The sequence below is a fragment of the Rutidosis leptorrhynchoides genome, chromosome 10 (assembly GCF_046630445.1).
Source record: "Rutidosis leptorrhynchoides isolate AG116_Rl617_1_P2 chromosome 10, CSIRO_AGI_Rlap_v1, whole genome shotgun sequence".
Lineage (NCBI taxonomy): Eukaryota > Viridiplantae > Streptophyta > Magnoliopsida > Asterales > Asteraceae > Rutidosis > Rutidosis leptorrhynchoides.
Window position 1 is genome coordinate 270,246,068 of NC_092342.1, and position 10,307 is coordinate 270,256,374.

Here is a 10,307-nt window from a genome sequence, read left to right on the forward strand (position 1 = left end):
ATGGTATAACATCATTGTGTTATTATGTGTGTCTGGATTGAATGTGGAATGTTTCCTGCATTCTATACCATTTATAAGTGAAATGGAACTGCTTTCCATACCAGTTCGCTAGTTCCCAATGATTTTGGATTACTAGTTAACTTTCCCTTTTGGTAAACCTGCAAAGGAAAGTGAGCTTGTCCCCTTTCCTTTGTGGTATAGGCGTGCACAGAGCTAGGAATAGTTTTGCTAGTCTTGACATTGTAATTGACCGAGGTTTTATGGGCTCTAAGCTCACTGTTGTTGCTCTGATTTCATGACCTCGTTCACTCTAGCTGGAGTTTCCTTCGTTCCATATATTGTAGTCATATCCTCCGAAGCAAACTTTGAAGCTGATAATCGTGCCGGAGGTGGGGTACACTATCATGAATCATGGCATTTTTTTTGGTAGCAATGTAGGATCTACATAAGCAAATATAGTGACCTTTGTACCTCTCAAATTGGCTAAGTCACAACCTTCTCTTTTGTGTGATAACAATATAAGTAGGTGTCATTTTGTAATACTTCAAAAACTTAGAAAAAAATGGGGGGTATAGTTTTTTGACCGTGAGCAGGATCCTGATATCCTAACTTTACATGCACGACTGTTCTACAAACAAACTTTGACACGGATATGATACAATACAGGACAAAAAGGTTTTTAATATTTTATTATCTATATGCAAATCCAAAAATGTAAATCATGATGAACTATTTTAAAAGAGATCTAAAAAGGAAGTTGTGTGGCCACGAATGATTAAATTTAGACATGCAAAACAACTTAACAAGTGCCCACCATGGCACCATTTATTTACAGACTGAATAATGATGGAAGAAAAATGGACCATAACTTTTATCTCATTTTGGTAGGCTCACTTTTGAAACATTGCATAAAATAGTCGTTGAAATAACTACATGGTACTTCTTCCTATTAAAAAAAATCATTCTCTTTTAAACTAGTGAAATGACCCGTAGAATCACGAGTTTGTTTAAACGAGACAGTTTAATGATATGTTTTAGGTATTAACTGAATGTAATATATGTTAAAGTCATTTAGTTTAATGACTCGTGAAATCACATATTCTGACTAAGAAGCTTGTCGTTGTTTTTACAAACATATTGATGTACTTAACTTGCTCAGAATAAATGAACTACATTCATTCTTTCACCACACTCTTTCAATTTTTATCACAATTATTGTTTTCCTTGTCATAAAAACCTACGGAGTACATTACAACATTTTATTCAGACATATAGTTTCGATAATGTAATGTAATCAATCCTGTAAAGAGAACCCATATTTGAATAATAATAACAATAATTATAATAATAAATAATAATAATAATAAAGTTTGCTTAAAAATTGAGTATTTGAATTTTTAATAATAATTATTAGTAACAATAAATGTCTCTTGAAAATTTTATAAAAACTTAAAATACAATTATTATATGAAAGTCGTACAATATGCTTCAAAGTTTGTACATGTTTTCATGGGTTGTTTTGGAAAAAATTGTACAATTTGTGAAAAAGTTTGTGCATATGGTCATGGGGTATTTATATATTCTGGGTAATTTTTTTTTTTTTTTTGGTTGTTGCAAAATAACGATTATATTAAAACAAAGTCTTTTTCATCAATAGATGAAGCAGACGATGTAGCGACCCGACAAAATCGTCATTTGACGGCGCCGTCTACCTAGGTCCCGTTGCGTGGTCATAAGCCTTTAAAACAACGTTTAACCAAAATATGTCGCATTCATTTCAAATGTAAGGATGTTTCAAGGTTTACAAAAGTAGTTCAACGACTAGTTACATTACAACGTTTAATGTACAAATGAAACCTATGCGACACATTTTTAAAAGTAAGTTAAAAGACATTCCAAATATGCATGTATACTCGACATCCAAGCAAGTATCAAAAATAGAGTGCGGAAGCATGTATCACTTAGCGTTCAAGGACCTGAGAAAACATATAGAAAACTGTCAAAGAAAAACGTTGGTGAAATCATAGGTTTAGTAAGTGAGTACGTAAGTAAGTAAGTTGAACCACAAGATTTATAACGTTGGAGTAATAGTATGATCATTCTAAAAATGGTTATCACGAGCACCTAATTATCAAGGCTTAACTAACGTTACCCCATCACATAGTGTTAGAACATACACTTATTCTCGAAAATATATTTCATCCGCATAACGGTAGCGAACCGTCCGAATGAGGGTTTGTCAAACCCATATGGCCATACAACATAAGTTATCGCTTACACCCGATAAGTGTAACTAATGAAAATCGAATTAAGGATTTTTGTTCTAACTCGTACGTAGTATGTTTGTTTTCATACTTGTGTTCACTTTGTAAAACGAAACGTTTATGTTTTCTCATCCCAAATGTAAGTTTTAAAGAGTAAAAGTGGGACTATGATCTCACTTTGAGTGCACGAATGTAAATGTACTTCACAAGTAAACGTGTGCAAGAATGAATGCTAGCCTCGACCTAAACAATAGGTTGTATCAATATTGGTAAACATGAAGTCGGTCAAAGTTGTTCAATTAGTCCTATGGCTCGTTACGACTCGATTATATAGCATGTGAATCAAATTGTCACGTTTCATGCAAGGTACAAGTATAAAAGCGAGTTAAAACGATTGCATAAGTATTTGGTTAAGTTTGATTAAAAGTCAACTCTGGTCAAGTCAAAGTCAACGAAAAAGTCAACACGTTCGGGTCGGGTCTTGAACTATTTTTCTGAGCTAATTATTCATATATAAGCATGTTAGAACAAGTTACATGTTAATTGAAGGTGCGTAGCATAGTTGGAATTAAACGAAAAGTGCGAAGTTGAACAGCCCCTGAACACGGCTTATGTCGCGCCGCGACATTGGGTGGCCGCGCCGCGCCAAAAGGCGTGGCCTGGTGCCTGGGCTGATTCAATTGTTCAATTCTCAACCAAACTTCATTTAAACACAAATAACGAATCGTAAACACTTAAAATGCATACCATACATCGTTGGAAATGTAATTTAACGAGGAATGCAACTAAACACATTTCATCAACCAAAATCATCATTTACAATAATCAAATCCAAGTTGAAAGTTCATTAAATGTCCACCATAAATGCTTTCAAGTTCATAAATGCACTTTGATGATTCGGCAATTAAATGCACACATGTGATACGCCGTTTCATAGGTAATTACGCATACCATACAACTAAACACTTACAAACAACATTGCAAAGCATTCAATTCATCAAAAATTCATTTTACTTCTATCAAACCCTAACTCAAAGTCACAAATTTAACAATTATGTTTATGAAGCTTTTCCATGTCAACCTATATACCAAATTGAAGCTAGTGATGCTAGTAACACATTTAATACATGCACTTTTAACATCTAACAACATATAAGCAACCAAATCTCAAGACCAAACACACCCATTTCAAGTTTAAGCTAGTTACATCAAAATGACAAGAACAAGCATATAAATCACATATTCATGTTAGACTTGAGCCATAAACACTAATTAACACACTTATAAGTTTAAAAGATCAAGAACAAGAAATTTAGTGTTTTTAGAAAATCACCCAAACGAGATGAAGTTGGTATGAAATCGAAGAGGAAATTGCAAGGATTCCAAATATGTAATTTGTTTTGATGAACACTTTATAGATCGAAATTGGATGATGATTCTTTAATTTGGGTGTTGAGAGAAAAAGATGGAAGTATTAGAGAGGGAGGTGATTAATGAATGGAGGAGATAAGGTTTGACCATTTGACCTAGTCAAATCTTTGGCCTCTTGGCAAGTTTAGTCCCTCAAGTTTAAAAGCGGGTGCGTGAATTAACCAAGCGAATTACCTTAAATACGTAGGGTAACGAGATATGTTAAAAATAATTAACGAACTTTAAAATAATTAAACGGAAAGTAAACGGAAAAAGACGGGATGTTACAGACGAACAGAGATACAACGAAGCAACCACGCTACAAGGCTCAGAATATGACACCTAAACTTAACCAAAGAGCAAAAGCTATCTAAGCTCGAGTCTTGAGCAAACTAAACACAAAAACAGTTCAGGAACACAAACAAAAACAAGCTTCTAAACACTAAACCAAAAATATCAAAAGGCTAAAAATATAAATAACTAACCGTAATCTAACTAAACATCAACCACTTTACCTTTACCTCTACCTTTACCTTTACGAGTCTTTACGATTGGCTTAACAACCATACCGTCAAACTTTAAGCGATTAAGAACCTTACCCCCCCCCCCCCCCCCCCCCCCCCCCGATTTTCAATTTCATAAGAAGTAACATTCGACGAAGAGTTTCCAAATCTAATACTCGGCACGGGAGGGGGGAGCCAACCTTCCTCCGCAAGACCCTCAAAAAAGCCAACTTTACTATTCGAGTCAACGCCACCTCCAACCTTTGTTGTAGCACCATTAGCAGCCAAAGACGAACACTCATTCGCGTCTTTCATCAAACTCTCACCATGAATCACATCATTACTGTAACAACCCTGCTTTTTTCCGTTACTTCCGTGAACTTTCTGTTAATTAATTTAACGGCGATTACTTGAATTTTATGCGTTTATGTGTAATAAATATATACTTGATCCTTGGAGGGTTACAATAATTAATATGGGTTGATATTAATGCGAATAAATATTTCAGATAAAGAAATACGATAAAAATGACACGGTTTTGATAACTGCTTTTCGAGCAACGAAACGTTCGGGTTTATTTTAATAACTAATTTATTAATTATTAACTTTTTAAAAATATTTAATTTATTGGATTTTTAATAAATTAAACGTTTGGTTGCGTTTTAACGATCGGTTTAGCATTCCGGGCCTTCGGTACGACTAAACGGCACTTGAAACGGACCACGAGTACAAGCAGTCTTAATGAAGTTAAATTTACATACCAATTTAAAAAAAAAAATAATAACTTACCATTTGCTTCCAAATATGAGTTAGTTAGAGTCAAAAACTAACTTACCATTTGCTTCCAAATATGAGTTAGTTAGAGTCAAAAACTAACTTATCACTTGTTTCCAAATTAGAGTTAGTTAGAGTCAAAAGTTGTAGGCAAAGGAATATTATTAATTATATTTCTCAAATGTCACATGTATTCACATATACGTAAGTAACTAGAGATACCTTTTCTTTGAATAAAATCAACAAATCTTTGTTTCTAAGTTTTGGCAAATTATCTTGATCCATATTACTATACCACTAATTCCTCACTAAGGTAAGATCTAAAAACTCTATTTTTCCATATTTATTTTCTAATCATATGATTTAGATGTTCTATTGCTCAATTGGCCGCGTTTGTACATATATTTAGTCGTTATATTACCCGAATGGCGAGTTAAGGTTTAATCACGAATTGTATTTCTATGTTACTGCTTTTGTGACTTTGTTTTCTGTAATTGAAAAGTGTTTAGATGGATAGCTTTCGAAAAACTATTAACTTTAGACTTGGATTTCACTTGATTTCGTTATCGTATGCTTAAGATATGTTAAATCGAAGTTTTGACTAGTTTATGATTGAAATCCGAATTCTCTGAGATATGTGTTTATTGAATTAGCTAATGAAAAGTGTACTACTGTAATTCTTGTGAAAAATCATGCATGTTAGACTTAAGAATTGCATCAAAAGCTTTTGTAATGCTTCCGATATGTTTAAACGAAGATTCATACGTTAAAGTGTACCGAAACTGTTTTAATGCTAGAAATAATTACCTATAATGAACTAGAAATTGATTGAGGCTTTGATATTATGGATTATGTTATTTCATATGTTTCTTGACATATTTCATTTGCATGTCAACATCTAAAAACATTAATTGCCATGAGTTATAAGCTTGATAATTTGACATGTCTAATTGTTGTCCAAAACTGATAGATCAATAAAGATCAGTTAGTCTGTACAAATTGGCTAAACCAAAATTGCTTGATTTTTGATATGTGTTAGTTTAACTTGTTTGTGAACTATGGCCACTGGTCTTGTATCGATTGCATGTTCCTAACTCCGGTTATAGCCAAAACTAAATCAGTGCGCGGTCAGAAACTGACTTGGCAAACCATAAATGTATCCCTTATGATTCCTGACTTTTAATTATTGTATGAGACCCTGGCTGGACTTTTTGGAATCAATTTTTAGTATACTTATGATCTGGAGTTTTCCATATTTGTATGAATTTTGTACTATGAGATAATATGCTAAGTTTGCTACATGTACATGAACTTTGTGCACAACGATAAATTGAAATTGTGAAATTGACCATGTATGACATAAATCGTGTTGTTTGACTTAGGTTTGACATGTTGACCAAAATTTGACATGAACCTACTGATTTTGACCTTAGTTGACTATTTTGACCAAGTTTGACTTTTGGTTTGACTTTGGTTGACTTTGTTTGACTTGCATGATCTAGTTGACTATATGTTGACTTTTACTTTGAAACGCGTCGAGTCGAGCAATAAGACAACTTTCACTATGAAACCACATTTGCTTAAGACATATATGTTGACCAACCTGAATACGTATACTAAGGTTGCATTACTCGGGTTTAAATCGTACAAGTCGTTTGTCTTTCAATCCGAGCTTTATTCAAGGTGAGTCTACAGTCCCGCTTTTTACATGTTTTCAGGGATGAGAATACACGCTGTTATACTTACATTATCAAATGCTTTTGTATTGACACGAGTACTATATATGCATATTGAGTTTGTTCAAAAAGCCTCTAGCTTGAATACTTTAAATACCATCGGTGTAGGCACAATTTAGATGGACGGATCCGTTAGGTTGACAACCTCACCCTACAATATTAACTGTGGTGCATTTACTTTTAACATAATACATTCGAACAAATGTATAACATTTTATGAGGTAAAGGCGGGTATAGTAGATTCTATACTCGGGTCATTGCTAGTATTCAGGTGCTCATAGATTATGCAAACGTTTCGCAACTTGGAGTTGTACTTGTAAAATCTCGTGGTCAAGGAACTTAAACTATTTTTCTGATAACTGTTTTTCAAATACTGTTACATTACTTTAAACCTGTAGATTCACCAACATTATTTGTTGACCTGTTTTTGCGTGTTTTATTCTCAGGTCCTTAAGAGGTAGACTTCCGCTGTGTTTGCTGCATGGTCTGGCCGTGGAGTCAGCATATTATTTAAAGAACTTTATTTACTTTCACATTTAAAACTTTTGTAACTGTTTAAATATTGTTGGCTTGTGGTTACGATCACAACAGTGTTTCTATTTTGGAATTTATTGACTTATGTTTTGAAGTCAATTTTTAATAAAATTAAATGTGATTGCTTTAAACGTCTCATATAGAGGGCGTAACTGTTAACTGTGGGACCTTGATTAATGCGCCGTCAGATGGTAATTTGGCGAGGTGTTAAAGATGGTATCAGAGCTAACGGTTCGTAGGGAAACTAGGACTTGCATTAGTGTGTCTGATTTGGTCATTAGGACACTTTAGTAAGTCTAGACTACGACCGGGACTTAGTCATTACATGAGTACTTTATGACTAACGTTATTTGTTTGACTAACCTGCTTTATATGTGTTCTTGTCTTGTGAGTTAGATGTCACAGGATTCCAGAAACAGTAGCAACAACTCAAGTGTGGATGAGGTGAATACACCTGCTCATGCACCAGCACCTGCTCCACACCAGATGCCTAACTATCCCGTTAATCTTTATGAGTTGGATCTAATTCATACTAATCGAAACAGGAATGTAATTGATCGTGTTAATGCTTTGAGTGATGTTGCGAGGACATACCCCCATCCTGATGATCTTGACAGGTTGGGCTCAAGGGTTACGTCCATACACACTTATATGTACGAGACCAAAGCAAGGTTCTTTGACATGGAGCGATTGATAACCCCCATGACTGCCAGGGTTGCTGCGTTGGAGGCAGAACGTGATAGGCCGAGGAATGATGGACCTGCCTCCCGTACCCATCAGAAGAGAAAGTGAAGGGTTATTCGACCATGAGCTTTCTTTTCTTTTTCATCCACCATCCTTTCTTTATTTGATTATATAAGACTTACCGGGTGCTCTAAACCGGGCTACTAGCACATTATGATTATTGTTTGGTTTTATTACTTTTGGGATTTGGTTTATTACTTTTTGGATTGTAATAATAATAATGGTGGATTATGCTATTAACGATTATTATCTTTTATTGCATGCGGTAATATTCTGTATTTAGTAACATTGTATGATTATAATACTTGTGTTTTGTGATACTGCCATGATTTCATTGTTACTACTTAGTGCTACTACCATTGCTATCACTACATAACACTAGTGCCACTACTATTACCACTAGTGTAACTACTATCACTACTATCACTACTACCACTACTAATACTACTTACACTAATTCTCACTACTTACGAATCTTTTCGTACTATTATTATTTACTAGTCTTCAACACCCGTTGCTAGTATATTTTCATATAGCGTTGTTTTGACACTGACCTAGTGTGTTTTCTGTGTTGAAGATGCCTCCGAAGGAATCAACAGCTGCTTAGATCAGGAGATTGGTCGCTGAAGGTATTGCGGCCGAGAGAGTTGAACTACTGAGAGAATTCAACAATGGCCGCAACAGCAATGATCGCGGTGGTTCGAGCAACACCAATGGGAACGGCACTCAAGGCCGTAATGGATGTTCTTACAAGACATTCACTAGTTGCAACCCACATCCTTTCAACGGAACTGAAGGACCAGTTGGTCTCACTCGATGGTTTGAAAAGCTTGAGTCGGTTTTCCACATCAGCGGGTGTAATGATAATGACCGGGTAGGTTTTGCTACGGGCATGCTGTCGGACAGTGCGCTCACCTGGTGGAACAACTATGCTCAATCCCTGGTTCATGATCAAGCTTATGCCCTACCTTGGGAAACTTTGAAGCAAAGAATGATACAGGAGTATTGTTCACGGAAAGAGATTAAGAAAATGGAACGCGAGTTCCGAGAATTGAAGTTAGTAGGCAATAATCTCACCGCCTATAACAAGAGGTTCTTTGAGCTGGCACTGATGTGTCCTGAAATGGTTACTCCTGAGAAGCGAAAGGTTGAACTATACATCGAAGGTCTAAGTGAGAATATTCAAGGCGGGGTCACTACTTCTAAACCCGCAAACGTGTAAGAAGCTATTGACATGGCTAGTTTGTTATTGAACCAGATTGCCCAGAGAGGGAAGGGTACTACAGTGAATGAGAATAAGTCCAATGATGGTAAGAGGAAGTGGAATGGTGGTCAAGATAAGAATTTTAACCAACAACCATTCAAGAAGCAAGATACTTACCGCAACGACACTGGGGTCGCCGGAACTAACTCCGGGTATAAGGGCAAAAATCCATATTGTCAAAAGTGTGGCAAGCATCACACCGGAAACTGTGATGTTCTAATTTGTAACTGGTGCAAGAAGTTTGGCCATTTGGTGAAAGATTGTAAGGTTAAGCTCAACGGCAACACCAACAACAACAACATTGCAAACAATGCGAACAATGCTGGTAATGGTAAGAACTGTTTTGGTTGCGGACAGCCGGGTCATTTCAAGAAAGACTGTCCTAAGAACAACAACAATGGGAATGCTCGAGGCAGGGCATTCAACATCAATTCTACGAAAGCTCGTGATGATCCGAAACTAGTCACGGGTACGTTTTCACTCAATGATCAACCTGTTTATGTTTTGTTTGACTCTGGTGCTGATAGAAGTTTTATATCTAAGGATGTCTGTCACAATGTTAAAAATCCCGCTTCTCCCCTAGATAACGTGTATTCCATAGAACTAGGGAATGGTAGCTTGATGAGAGCCGATAAGATTTATCGCGGTTGTACTTTGACATTAGAGGGTAAGCCTTTTAGCATTGATGTAATACTGATGTGAAGCGAGGTGTATATAAAATAGTTCATATTTTACTAGGAAAAACTATTAAATACGATACAATTTTACACAAGATATTTATTTATTTATAGAATGGATATACTTAAACCTTGCTACAACACTTATAGGCAGTGTACCTAATCGTACAGTAGTGTAGTTTTTAGTAAGTCCGGTTCGTTCCACAGGGAAATCTTTAAACAAAGCTCAACGCTATATTAGTTTACTTTTATAAAAATACAAATATAAGTAATATTATTATTATAAAGGGGGGTTTTTACCGTTTAATGACCGGTTTGTCGATTTTAAAACTTTAGTCGCAGTTAAAACCTAATGTAAAATATAAAATAAATACAAGACTTAAATTAAAGCGTAAAGTAAA